The sequence below is a fragment of the Apium graveolens genome, chromosome 4, assembly GCF_009905375.1.
Source record: "Apium graveolens cultivar Ventura chromosome 4, ASM990537v1, whole genome shotgun sequence".
Classification (NCBI taxonomy): Eukaryota; Viridiplantae; Streptophyta; class Magnoliopsida; order Apiales; family Apiaceae; genus Apium; species Apium graveolens.
The window spans coordinates 23629017-23643438 of record NC_133650.1 but is presented as its reverse complement, the minus strand read 5'-3'; the positions used below and the strand labels follow the sequence as shown (position 1 = coordinate 23643438).

Below are 14422 nucleotides of genomic sequence, written 5' to 3'. Positions count from 1 at the left end.
CTGATAAGGAAACTGTTAACATAAACTCTGATGCTAAATCCGCTGCAAATGTTAACAAACTTAATAAGGCCAAAGGATCCAAGCAAGGTTGGGTCCTTAAAACTAATCATTAGTGGTTTTTGTGATTGCAGGGCAACAGGAAGAACATCCTAGTTCTGGACAGTGGATGTTCAAGACATATGGCAGGAAATAAAGCCCTGATATCAGACTTTATGGAAAAAGCTGGCCCAGGTGTTTCTTATGGAGATGACAATATTGGAAAAACTCTGGGATATGGCAATATCAATCTTGGGAATGTCATCATTGAAAAAGTAGCTCTGGTCTCAGGACTTAAACACAATCTGCTGAGTGTTAGTCAAATATGTGACAGAGGTTATTATGTGGATTTCTTTGAAGAACACTGTAAAGTTGTAAGTAAATCTATAGGCAAAGTTGTTCTGAAGGGATACAGGCATGGTAACATTTATGAAGCCAAGCTTTCAACAAGTACTGATGGTTCTGGAATCTGTCTGTTGAGTAGAGCATCAATTGAAGAAAGCTGGAATTGGCACAAGAAACTCTCTCATTTAAATTTTAACAATATAAATGAACTAGTCAAGAAAGATCTTGTGAGAGGACTGCCAAAATCAGTATTTGCTCCTGATGGCCTTTGTGATTCATGTCAGAAGGTAAAATAAAGAAAATCTTCTTTCAAGAGCAAGTCTGAATCATCAATTCTTGAGCCTTATCACCTACTACATGTTGATCTATTTGGTCCAGTAAATGTCATGTCTATTGCAAAGAAGAAATATGTTATGGACATAGTGGATGAGTTCACCAGATACATATGGGTGTATTTCATGCACACAAAAAGTGAAACTTCATCTATCTTGATTGATCATGTCAAACATCTGGATAAATTGGTCAAAGACTCTGTGAAAATCATAAGGAGTGATAATGTTCTGAGTTCAAGAATTTGATCATGGAAGAGTTCTGCAAAGACCATGGAATAAAGCAGGAATTTTCTCCTCCTGGAACTCTAGAGCAAAATGGAGTTGTTGAAAGAAAGAATAGAACTCTTATTGAAGCTGCACGAACTATGCTTGATGAAGCAAAGTTGCCAACCTACTTTTGGGCTGAAGCTGTGCAGACTGCTTGTTTTACTCAGAATGCAACACTTATCAACAAGCATGGAAAAATACCATATGAGATGGTGAAGAAAAAGAAGCCAAATCTGAAGTATTTTCATGTATTTGGATGCAAGTGTTTTGTTCTTAAGACTCATCCTCAACAACTATCCAAATTTGATCTAAAAGCTGTTGAAGGAATTTTTGTGGGATATCCACTTTCCACAAAAGCCTTCAGAGTCTACAATTTAAGAACAAGGGTTATCATGGAATCGATCAATGTTTCTTTTGATGATAAGAAGATTACTGGACTTGAAGATTTCAATGATCATGATCAGCTGAGATTCGAAAATGAAGTTTTAAATTCTGATTCTGTAAATCCTGACTGTCTAAATTCTGATACTGCAAACTCTGATGGATTAAACTCTGATGTTATTGAAACTGTGGTGACTACGCCAAAGGAAGATGCACCTTTGCAGGGGGGGCATACTGAAGATCCAACCACATCTCAAGAAGCATCAGAACCTACAACAGGCTCTTCAAGTTCTGATGGGCCAAGTTCTGATAATTCTGGAAACTCATGTTCTGATATTTCTGGAAACTCAAATTCTGAAGGATCCAACTCAGAGAGCATAATTTCAGGGGGAGCATCAGAAAATGTTGATGGAGACAGCATGGATCATGGGGGAGCATCCAGTTCTAGAGATAACCTTCCATTTGCAAGGAAGTGGACAAAAGCACATACACCTGACTTAATTATTGGAAATCCTGATGCAGGTGTCAGAACTAGAACAGCTACATCAAATGAATGTCTTTATCATTCTTTTCTATCTCAGACTGAACCAAAGAAAGTGGAAGAAGCTCTTCAAGATGCTGATTGGGTGCAAACAATGCAGGAAGAGTTGAATGAATTTGAAAGAAATAAAGTCTGGACCCTAGTGCCAAGACCAAAGAACAGGTCTGTTGTTGGTACAAAGTGGGTGTTCAGAAATAAAACTGACAGTGATGGCATAATTACAAGGTATAAAGCAAGGCTGGTTGCAAAAGGATACTCTCAACATGAGGGAATTGATTATGATGAAACATTTGCACCAGTTGCTAGATTGGAAGACATAAGGATATATTTGGCTTATGCTGCTCACAAGGAGTTTAAAGTCTTTTAAATGGATGTGAAAAGTGCTTTTCTCAATGGAGAATTGGAAGAAGAGGTATATGTTGAACAACCTCCAGGATTTGTAGATCCCAAATTTCCCAATCATGTCTACAGGCTTGATAAAGCACTTTATGGCCTTAAGCAAGCTCCAAGAGCATGGTATGAGACTTTAGCTCAGTTTCTTCTGGAAAGTGGATTTAACAGAGGGACTATTGACAAAACACTGTTCTACCTCAACCATGGAAAGGACTTACTTTTGGTGCAAATATATGTTGATGATATCATTTGTGGTTCTACAAATGACAGACTTTGTAAGAAGTTTGCCAAGATGATGCATCATTTTTGGTTCTACAAATGATAGACTTTGTAAGAAGTTTGCCAAGATGATGCAGTCAAGATATCAAATGAGTATGATAGGAGAACTTAAATATTTTATGGGCCTTCAAGTCAAGCAGAATGAAGAAGGAACTTTTATTTGTCAATCTAAGTACACCAGAAATTTGTTGAAAAAGTTTGGAATGCAAGATTGTTCAAGTGCATCCACTCCTATGGCCACTGTAACTAAGTTGGATAAGGATATTGGTAAATCAGTAGATATTACTGATTACAGAGGTATCATTGGCTCTCTACTCTATCTATTTGCAAGTAGACCTGATATCATGTATGCTACATGTCTTTTTGCAAGATTTCAAGCAAATCCAAGAGAACATCACTTAACAGTTATGAAAAGAATTTTCAAGTACCTTAAGGGTACAGCTGATCTGGGATTGTGGTATCCTAGAGAATCAGACTTTAAGCTAATAGGTTACTCAGATGCAGATTTTGCAGGATGCAAAATTGACAGGAAAAGCACAACTGGAAGCTGCCAATTTCTTGGAGGCAGATTGGTTTCTTGGTTTAGCAAGAAACAGAAGTCAATTTCCACATCAACTGCAGAAGCAGGATACATTGCTGCAGGAAGCTGTTGTGCACAGATTCTTTGGATGAAGAATCAGTTACTGGATTATGTGATAATCAAAGTGCTATTGCTATGACAGGTAATCCAGTTCAACACTCAATGACAAAGGACGTCAGTATTAGGTACCACTTCATAAGGGAACATGTGGATGAAGGTACAGTGGAATTGCATTTTGTTCCAACAGATCAACAACTAGCAGATATCTTCACAAAACCATTATGTGAAGCTACTTTTACAAGATTGGTAAATGGACTTGGAATGGTTTCAAGTTCTTTCTCTAAATCTGCTTAGTTTATATTCTGATACATCAGACTTTATGATCAGTATTTACAGATATTACTATCTTTGTGTATTTTGTTCTTAAATTGAAATTTACTGAAGTGCTGATTGTTGTCTAATGTGAATTTCTAAACTCTGATAGTGATATGAATGTTTCTGTGACTATTCAATCCAATGAGGATAATTGTGCTAGATGTTGACCTAGTAGTCTTTAATATACTAAAGATCCCATGTTTGAAGTAATTGTTTATGTGGAAATCTTTTAGCACAAGCAAATTCTAATATTGAGCTTAGTTAAAGTTTACTTTGTGTATCTTATTACTAAGTCAAAAACTAGAATAATGCTTCTTATCTGTTAAGTTCTGATGTTAGTAAATCTGATGGATGTACTAAGTGCTGATAAGCCTCATTTATCAACAGAAAAAGAAAAAGAAAAGAAATAAATATCAGGTACTCCTTTGAGATCTAGAGTAAAAATGTGGAAGGGAAGACCCAAGTGCATTGCTGGTATTAAGTAATATGCATTAGAAAAGCAAAAAAAAAAATCTTGGTGACTTTTCACACTCTATGATTACTGGAGAAATACTCTGATAACATCATAAATTTTGATAAGCAGTCGTGACTCACTTACACTGAGAAGCCACTGTAAAATGGAATTTCAAAAGATGCATAAAATGAGAACAAAACAGTTGAGGTGGACTCATGCATAAACTCATTCTAAAGTATGCTTCAGAATAATGACAGATTTTGAGCAAAGTTCTTAGTTATGCCTTATTTCTAAGATGTACTGAATGAATCAGACTTTACTCTTTGTCTGATATTTAGCTTAATGCACACACTTACACTCCATATGAATGATAAAAATTACTGTGGTGATAAATGTTGTTTTAGATGAACAGTTTATGTGTCAGATTGCATAAATTCTGAGGACAAGTTCTGATGAAAGTTATGATGATTAAGTTCTGATGAAACCATATCAGTATTTTTGTGAAGAATTACAGGAATAAACATTCACTTTTCGAGTTAAGGAGCCATATTCTGATGACTTTTAAATCCTGATAATAATCAAGTTCTGATGCCGACGTTGCAGTATTTATTTACTTGGTTTATTTTTGGTCATTACTTGAACGATAATATTTTTATAGAATATTGGTTAATGTGAGATAAAACAGTCATAATCATTATGGGTTAGTGGTTAGCGTGTATGTCTTGAAAAACTGCATGCGCAAAGTAATTGTTATTATATCCCGTGCACATTAACTCTGGCTTTAGATCTTTTACTGACTCTTATTATTACACATCAGTCTAGGGAGTCGAGGGGTCATTATTTTTACTTGTAATTTTTAACCAGTCCTCGCGTCCCTTAGTATTCCATTGCCTATTTAAATGACTGTTCATTCATCAGTAAAACCACATATGTTCATTTCTCTCAAACAATGGCACATTTTAGTTGGTATTACTCTTATGGCACAGAAACTATGACTATCTTTCGAAATGGAATTTCGACTTCATATCCTATCAACAACATTCCATTTGTCATCTGGATTCAACTTCCAGAGAACATTAAAAATGATCTGTTATCTTTCCAAAGAGAAGCTCATCTTCGTATTATTAAACAACAGGAGCAAATCATTCTTCTTTCCGTTCTCTTTGTTGAAAGTAGGAAGAAGAATTAATTGTCATCCATCCGTTTCTCTTCACCGTCAGCTTTGTCAGGCTTTTTAGCTTAGGACTAAGGCTGTTGATGTTAAGAATCGTAGAATAGGACTATCTTGTAATTTCTGCATGTAATTGATAAATTTCATGAAATGTAATCATCTGATATATCAATGAAATTTTCTTTAATTGCAAGATTTGTTCTTTGTTTCTCAAATTATGTGACTGTGCATGTTTAATTGCAATTTATTAATCTTTACTTCATCGATTTTTAATTTTATTTTGTGATGAATGTTTTGATTATATTCTGTTGATTTGAGGAAACAACTGAGGAACAGGTTCCCATATCAGAACCTGTTGTTGTAGAAGCTGAGAAGGATTCTTCTCAGAAAGATACTGTAACTGGGAGTTCTAGGCCCCTCAAAAGGCTTAGAAAGTTAAATTCTGATGATAAAGCTCCTACAATGTCTCCACCTTTGAAGAAATTAAAGAAACAGAGAGCTCACAGGGACATAATTGAGTCAGATTCAGAGGATGTAGTGGAAGCAGCTAAGGAAGGGGATCAGAAATCTCTGATCTCAACAGAACCAATTGTTATTGAATCACTTCTTTCTGTACAACTAAAAACTGCTCAAGACAGAATACCTATACCTCATATGTCACCTATAGTTGATCCAGTACATACTGAAGACCCAGGTACAAGTGCTGAAATTAATATTCATAACTTGATTGTGCTTGAGGTTTTGTACTTGGAAGCTCTACCAATTCAACTCACTCCACCAACAACATCATTTTTGGGTGTTGATCAGAACCTGTCTGCAGATCAGAATTTAGAGGATGATGTTGAAGCCTCTATAGCCTCACATACTGCTATTTTATCAGAGGATGTTGATACTGCAGGATATGCAAGTTCTGATGCTGCCAATGAGGAAACTACTGGTGAAGCTGCTACCAATCTAAATGCTGATGCAGCTGGTCCATCAGGACATGCACCTCAACAAACAGTTAATAAAGCTGATCTAATCAAGAAGTTTGTTAAGGAAGCACCAGTACCTTGGAGTGAAACTCCTAGAGGAAAGGAGTGGACTAAGGAATGGAACATAGTTAGTTTTGTTCCTTCTGAAAAGATTCTTGATGAGCATCTAGCAAAAGCTGATGAAATGTTGTTAAATGATGATTTCAAAGCACAGCTGAGAGTTACTGCATTGAGTACTAGGCACCTTCAAGGTCAACACTCAACAACTCATGCCAAGGTGAATAAAATTCAAGAAACTTTGATCCAACAAGATATTAATGTGAAACTTGAAAAGAACAGATTTTTCAAGCCAGCCTTTGACAGAATTGCCTACATTGAGAAAACTCAGGAGAAGCAACAAACTCAGATTGATGAAATTCTAAAGAATCAAGCTTCTCATCAAACTAAACTCAATGAGATCCAATCCTCAGTGGAATTGCTTGTCTCTCTTATTTTACCTGCTGATGCCAAAAAGGGGGAAAAAGTGATTAAGTCCAAATGCAAATCTATTCAGACACTGAAGGAAAAGGATGATGGAAATGATGACCAGGGAAACTCTAACAAGGGTAGAGGTCAAGGTCAAGGCAAAGGATTTTCATCAAGTAAAGCTAAAATTACAAGTCAAGGAACAAGTTCTGATACTGGGAGAAGAATAAGTTCTGATACTGGTAAAAGGATAAGTTCTGGTGAACATCTGGAACTTGATGAAGAAATTTCAAAGGAGTTATTTCTTAAAGAAAATCTAGGAATGGACTTTGAGAGTCTAAAGGAAGAAGAAGCTAGACTCAAAGCAGAAGGTGTCAAGACAAAATCTAAAGCTTCTGTTGTTGAAAAGAAATTTCCAAAGCCTAAAGGTATTGTGATAAAGGAAAGAACAAATTCTGAGGCAACCAAAGCCATATCACAAGTGGAAATTGATCCAAGGTCCAAGGGCAAAGAAAAAGTTGATGAACCTGTAAAGGTTTATATGCCAGTCATGGATGAAGAAATAACTGATGATGAAGAAGATACTAATCTTACTCTGATGCAAAAGAAGATTTTTCAAACAACCTCTGACATGGCTCATGTTGTTCAGAGTCAAGATGTAGTAAGTTCTGATATAACAGTGAAGCAAGCAACCTCTGACATAGCTCAAGTTGGCTTGATATCAGAAGATAAGGAAAAGGAAACCTCTGACATTTCTCATGTTAAACCTTCAAAGGTACTCCTACCAGGATTCACCAAAGCTAAACATGCTCAACTTTTGAAGACTGCAACAAGTGGTTTTGAAGCAAGAGTTGTTACTGGAAAGGAAGCAAGAGATAAATCTGGATTGGATAGTTCTGATGAAAGAAGAGTACATAACACTACCAATGATTCAACTTCCTTAAGTGAACCAGGTGTAGGAGCAACTCCTGAAAGATTGAATTGACTTGAATCTGTACAAATAGTTTACCATACCTTTTTGAAAGAACATATCTTGTTATAGTTTATGACAGATGGAAGGGTATACCATATTAGGCAGAATGTTATACCACTGAAGTATTTTGAGGAACTGGAACATGTTTTATTTCTACTTCAAGTGAGAAATAGATTAACATATAGTGCTGCAGGTTATTTAAAGTCACAAATTCAAAGACAGAAGAAGCTTTATTCTGTAAAGTCTGACAGAACATACTATCCCAAGTACAGAGATCACAAAGGTGATATTGTCGAAATGAAGCCTAACTCTTCGAAGATCATAACTACTTTTCTGGGTTATAAGGCTGTGGAATTCAATCTAGAGTCTGACAAGGCATATATGATTAGACTTTATCAAGAGATAAGAAAAGCTAAGATAAATGATCTAAGAGCAGCTATTTTTCAAACTGGTGAAGATACAGTTGAATTAATAAATGCTAAAAGGAGGATGGTCAATGAACTTGAATATGCTGAGAGATGTTTGTTGAAGAACTATCTCAGAACAACTCCTGACATCAAAGAGATCAGAAATTGAAGCCAAGTCAAAGATCTACAACTGCTTAAATTCTGAAGTGTATACAGACTGAAGCTGTTATCAGAAGTTAAAGATGGTAAAGCTGAAGGGACTGTAAGTTGTAGTTATCTAGTCAAATTCTCATGCATTTGTACTTAATGTTTTTGACATCATCAAATATCTGTTGAACTTGTATATTATGCTAATTTACAAGTTGGGGGAGATTGTTAGATATATTTGATAATGTCATGTGTAATATGATTTGTGTTTAGTTTTCAGATCTTACTTAACAGGACAAATCAGTACTTAACTGGAAATCAACACGTATACTGAAGACTGAACTTAAGATATCAGAACTTAAGTTATCAGAAGATATTTATCAGGAGATAATATGAGGACTTAAGATGAGTTTTAGATAAGGCAGACGGCTGATTGAAAGGAAAGAAGATCGAGACTAAGACATAAAGAAATATGCATGAAGAAAGAATTCTATGAAGAATAGAATACTTGGAAGAAAAGATAACTAGTTGATATATTTTAGGAAGCAGAATTATATTCCATATCAATTAGAACATTATCTTGTAACTGTGTAGTATATAAACACAGGCATAGGGTTTACACTATAAGTGTTATCATTATCGAAGTTATTATTCATTGTAACCCTAGCAGCTCTCGTGATAATTTGTTCATCACTGAGAGAGGATAGTTCCATATTGTAACAGAGTTTATTGTATCGAATAAAATCTGTTTTTTGTTACTTGAGTTCTTATATTCGATTTGATTGTAGTAAACACTGTATTCAACCCCCTTCCACAGTGTGTGTGACCTAACATTTCATCAAGAACAATCACATTTATTTTTCTAAAAAATCAAGGACTCATTCGGTTTTTTTTCAAAAATAACACATGCAACAATCAAAAATGAGTTTTTGGTGTGGTAGAGCTCAGTAATTACATCATCACTCACCACCGGTTCACCGGAGTTCATCACCGGTGGCGGTGGCTTCATGGTGGTGCCCTCATTCAAGGTTATTCAACCACGAAACCTCCGATTACTTCTAAAAATCACAACAACAAACACATGCAAGACATGATCATCACAAATTCACATCATCTTGATTCTATAAAATAAGAACTCGGGAAAACTGAACCTACACACACACACATCCGCATGCAAGTACCAAATCACACAAGCAAGTGGATTAAAGCTTATATATTGAACAAGGATGAAGTTCTATGGAAGAATCCATAAAAATCAAGTGAAGAAGAGAGATGTACCGAGAGGAAAAGAGAGAGAGACTTCGAGAGTGAGAGAGAAAAAAGGGAGAGAAAAGAACGAGAAAATGGAAAAAAAGAAAGAAGTGGCCGGGTGGAAAAGAAAGAAAGGGGAAGAGAATGAGTTTATATATAATAAGGGGGCAGGGGTAATTTGGTAATTCACTAATCCCCCTTTATTTTTGATTTACCTTCTCTTTTTACTCAAATAAGATAGGAATTGAATATTGAATTTATCCCTCTCAGAAAGTCAAAAATTATTGCGAGTGATAATTTTAAGACGTAGATCTCAAAATTAGCTTTCCAACTGTTACTCATAATAAACTTTTGAGCGTACGGTTGATTTTATACGATTTTTACAAGTTTGTGCTAATAATAGAATTTTATCATATAAAAATTAATTTAAAATACACGATCACCAAAATAAATCCGTCTATCATTTTTAGAAAGTTTCTAGGACTATTTCGAAGATAACAAAATAAGTCTCATGCCTTTACCTTACTCAGATAATTTTATAAAAATGTGCGAAGGTTGAATAAACCTTATTTAAATGAAATAATTCCCTTAAATCCATAAAATATTAACTAATCACGTAATCACGCATACAGATAAGCAAGCACATATACTGACACATGACAACTCATGTCTGATCATAAAGATTTCCCTTTTTATCATCACTCCTCTTTTCGCGTATCGGGTCACGTTCTGCCCGACGGCCCGACGCTCAGCGTTTCAATTACGCTTTACAATATCATTATCGACTAACACGTCACTAGAACACAATACTTCACTTAAACATTCATTTCACATAATAACACATATTTCATATTTTAAATACTTTAACTTTTGTTTAGGACGGGCCCCGTTCTACCCGACGGCCCGACAACACAACTTAATTCCTAAGCTGACTCTTTAAATTGGAACGCTTCTATCTACGTTGCCAGATACTAATATACAATAAGGACAATTAATCATCACTTAATCACATATTTTATAATCACATCACATAAATCATACTTTATTGACTTAATTACGTCGCAAAATTCTCGGTTGTCACAATCTACCCTCCTTAAAGGATTCTGTCCCCAGAATCTAGTCTAGGCAAATAGATGGGGATACTTTTCTTACATTTCACTTTCTAATTCCCAAGTTGATTCTTCCACTATTGGATTTCTCCACAATACTCTAACTAGAGGTACGAATTTATTTCGAAGTGTCCTCTCTTTTCGGTCTAAGATTCGAACTGGTTGTCCCACATAAGACAACTCTGGTTGAATTTCCACTGGATCCAATTCGATTACACTGCTCGCATCAGCATTATACTTCTTTAGAAGAGATACATGAAATACATTGTGTAGCGCCAATTCATATGCCACTTTTACAATTCGTCGCAATACCTCGAATGGTCCAATATACCTAGGACTCAGCTTCCCTTTCTTTCTGAATCTGGTTATACCTTTCTAAGGAGATATTTTTAACAAGACTTTGTCTCCAGGTTCGAATTGCACATCTTTTCATTCTCGATTTGCATACTTCGTTTGTCAATCTTGAGCGGCAATTAATCTTTTTCGAATCAATTCCACCTTTTCCTTCGTTTGTTGAACTAGCTCTGGGCCAATTAATTTGCACTCACCAGCTTTGTCCTAATACGTAGGGGATCTACATTTTCTTCCATACAATGCTTCATAAGGTGGCATGCCAATACTCGCGTGATAACTGTTGTTGTAGGAAAACTCAATTAACGGCAAATGATCGTCCCAATTTCCTTTGAAATCTATTGCACAAGTTCGCAACATATCCTCAATTGTCTGAATTGTTCTTTCACTTTATTCTTCCGTCTGCGGATGATATGTCGTACTCATTTTCAGCTTATTTCCCAAATGATCATGGAATTGTCTCTAAAATCTTGAGTTAAACCTTGGATCTCTATCAGACACGATAGATACAGGAACTCCGTGACGCATCACGATCTCATCCAGATATAATTTGACCAACTTTTCCAAAAAAAACCTTTCATTTATTGGCAAGAAATGTGCTGACTTCGTCAATCGATCGATTACCACCCAAATCGCATCATGATTAGACTTGGTTTTAGGTAATCCTACCACAAAATCCATCGTGATATGTTCCCATTTCCATTCTGGTATGTTCAGTGGTTGAAGCAATCCACTTGGCCTTTGATGTTCCGCTTTTACTCTTTGAAATGTATAACACTTACTTATCCATTCCGCAATTTCCTGTTTCATGTTTGGCCACCAATAACTCTCTTTTAAATCCTGGTACATTTTCGTACTTCCAGGGTGAATTGAAAATCTCGAGTTATGCGCTTCTTGCAAAATCTCGTGATTTAGCTCTACAATATTAAGTATCCAAATACATGAATTAACATGATATATTCCTTTTTCATCTTTTCGAGCTTTGACTTCTTCTCTGGAAAACTTATCCTTTTCACGATTCATCACTTGCTCTTGTCAACATCGTATCTTTTCCAAAATTTCAGGTTGAAACGACATCGCATATATAGCTTCATCTCCAAATTCTGGAGTATGCACTTCTATTTCCATCTTTTCAAAATCCTTGATCAAATCTCCCGATGAGGTTAACATATTCAACCTTTCCTTGCGACTTAGAGCGTTTGCTACCACATTTGCCTTTCCAGGATGATAGTTTATCGCACAATCATAATCTTTGATCAACTCTAACCATCTTCTTTGTCTCATATTCAACTCCTTTTGAGTGAAAATATACTTTAAACTCTTATGATCTGTATAAATCTCGTACTTTTCCCCGTATAAATAATGTCTCCAAATATTAAGGGCAAACACAATTGCTGCCAATTCCAAATCATGCGTGGGATACTTTTACTCATGCGGCTTGAGTTGCCTTGACGCATATGCTATGACCTTCCCGTGTTGCATTAGTACACATCCAAGTCCTTTATACGAAGCATCACTGAATATCACAAATTCTCCTTTTTCATCAGGCAATACCAACACTGGGGCGGTTACCAGTCTCTTTTTTAACTCTTGAAAGCTTTCTTCGCACTTTTCCGTCCACACAAACTTCTCGTTCTTTCTTGTCAACTTTGTTAATGGGACAACAACCTTAGAGAAATCTTGCACAAACCTTCTGCAGTATCCGGTTAATCCCAGAAAACTTCTGACTTTCGTAGGAGTCTTGGGCTTTTCCCAATTCATCAAAGCTTCTATCTTGGCTGGGTCTACTTTGATTCCCTCTTTATTAACTACATGACCAAGAATTTGCACTTCCTTTAGCCAAAATTCACATTTCGAAAACTTAGCATACAACCTTTCTTTCCTCAGAATTTCCAAGGAAATCCTCAAATGCTCCTTATGATCTTCTTCCATCTTGGAATAAATCAGTATATCATCCATAAATACTATAACGAACTTGTCCAGGTATTGCTTGAATACTCTGTTCATAAGATCCATAAATGTGGCTGGCGCGTTCGTCAAACCAAACGCCATTACCAAAAACTCGTAGTGCCCATATCTCATTTGAAACGCTGTCTTGGGCATATCTTCCGCTTTAATCTTTAATTGATGATACCCAGATCTTAAATCAATCTTGGAGAAACACGAAGCTCCTTTTAACTGATCAAACAAGTCATCGATTCACGGTAGATGGTACTTATTCTTAATCGTCAACTTATTCAATTCACGATAATTAATGCACAACCTCACACTTCTATCCTTTTTCTTAATAAATAATACTAGTGCACCCCACGGGGATACACTCGGCCAAATTACTCATTTATCCAATAATTCTTGCAACTGTGCTGCCAATTCCTTCGTCTCGACTGGTGCCATACGATAGGGAGCTTTCGATACTGGTTCCGTTGCAGGAGCCAAATCAATCGTAAACTTGATCTCTCTATCCGGAGGTAGTCCAGGCAATTCATCAGGAAACACATCAGGAAAATCTCTTACTATTGGGATATCCTCAATCCTTACGGATTCTTTTTCCACGTCTTTAACATGAGCCAAATAAACTTCGCATCCTTGTCGTAATAATCTTCTCGTCTCGATAGCTGTTAGAAACTTCTTTTCTTGTCTTTTCCCTTTGAATATCACTTCCTCACCATCCTTGGTTCTTAACTTCACCTTCTTACTTTTACACTCTTTTTGCGCCTCATGGTTTGACAACCATTACATTCCTAGTATAACCTCAAATTCTCCTAACTTAAAAGGAATTAAGTCAGCAGAAAAGTGCCGACCTTCTATAACCACATCACAAACGGGACAAACCTTATTAACAATAACTTTCTCTTGATTTGCTACCTCAATAATCATATTAGGTTCCAGAGGGTACGCAACATAATTTAACTTATCAAGAATACTTTTAGAAATAAAAGATCTAGTTGCTCCAGAATCCATCAATACTTTTAATTCTACTGAATTTATAACGAGCATACCTGCCACCACGTCCACATCTTGCACCGCATCTTTCATTGTCATATTAAAGGTCCTAGCTCTGGGTTGAGCTGACGGAGCTGGGAGAGATGGTGGTCTAGCAATCCTAAGAACATTGGCCTTCTGAACAGGCTCCTTGCAGTTTCTGACCATATGGCCCACCTTTCCACATTTGAAACAAGCCAAGTCAGGTTTCCTTGCTCCATTTGGACACTCTGAAGAATAATGCCATTTCTAGTTGCACTTGAAATAGGTTACGTCCAACTTACTACACCTTCCCGGGTGTCTCTTCCCAGAAACCTTGCATTCTTGAATCTGAGGTCTGTTATCTTTTCCCGGTTGTCCTACTTTCTGGAAACGGTTCTTCTGGGCTCCGTTACCGGGTTTAAACTTCTGAAACTTTTGGTGTTGACCTCTACCATTCCTTCCAAACTTTCCTCTAAACTTTGAACTTCCTTGCTCTTGCTCCGAGTTGTCAAACTTTCTTTTCATTCCTTCATTTTCTCTCTTCGTAGCTTCATGCCTCCTTCTACTATCATTACCTTCTGTACCAAGGCAGCATAATTCTTGATCTCCAATAATTCCACTTGACTT

At 36.3% G+C, this 14422-nt stretch overlaps 1 pseudogene; it reads right to left on the bottom strand.

Annotated features, from left to right (window-relative positions):
• Positions 1-14422, bottom strand: part of LOC141716701 (beta-glucosidase 44-like) — a 237984-nt pseudogene that overhangs the window by 30038 nt on the left and 193524 nt on the right.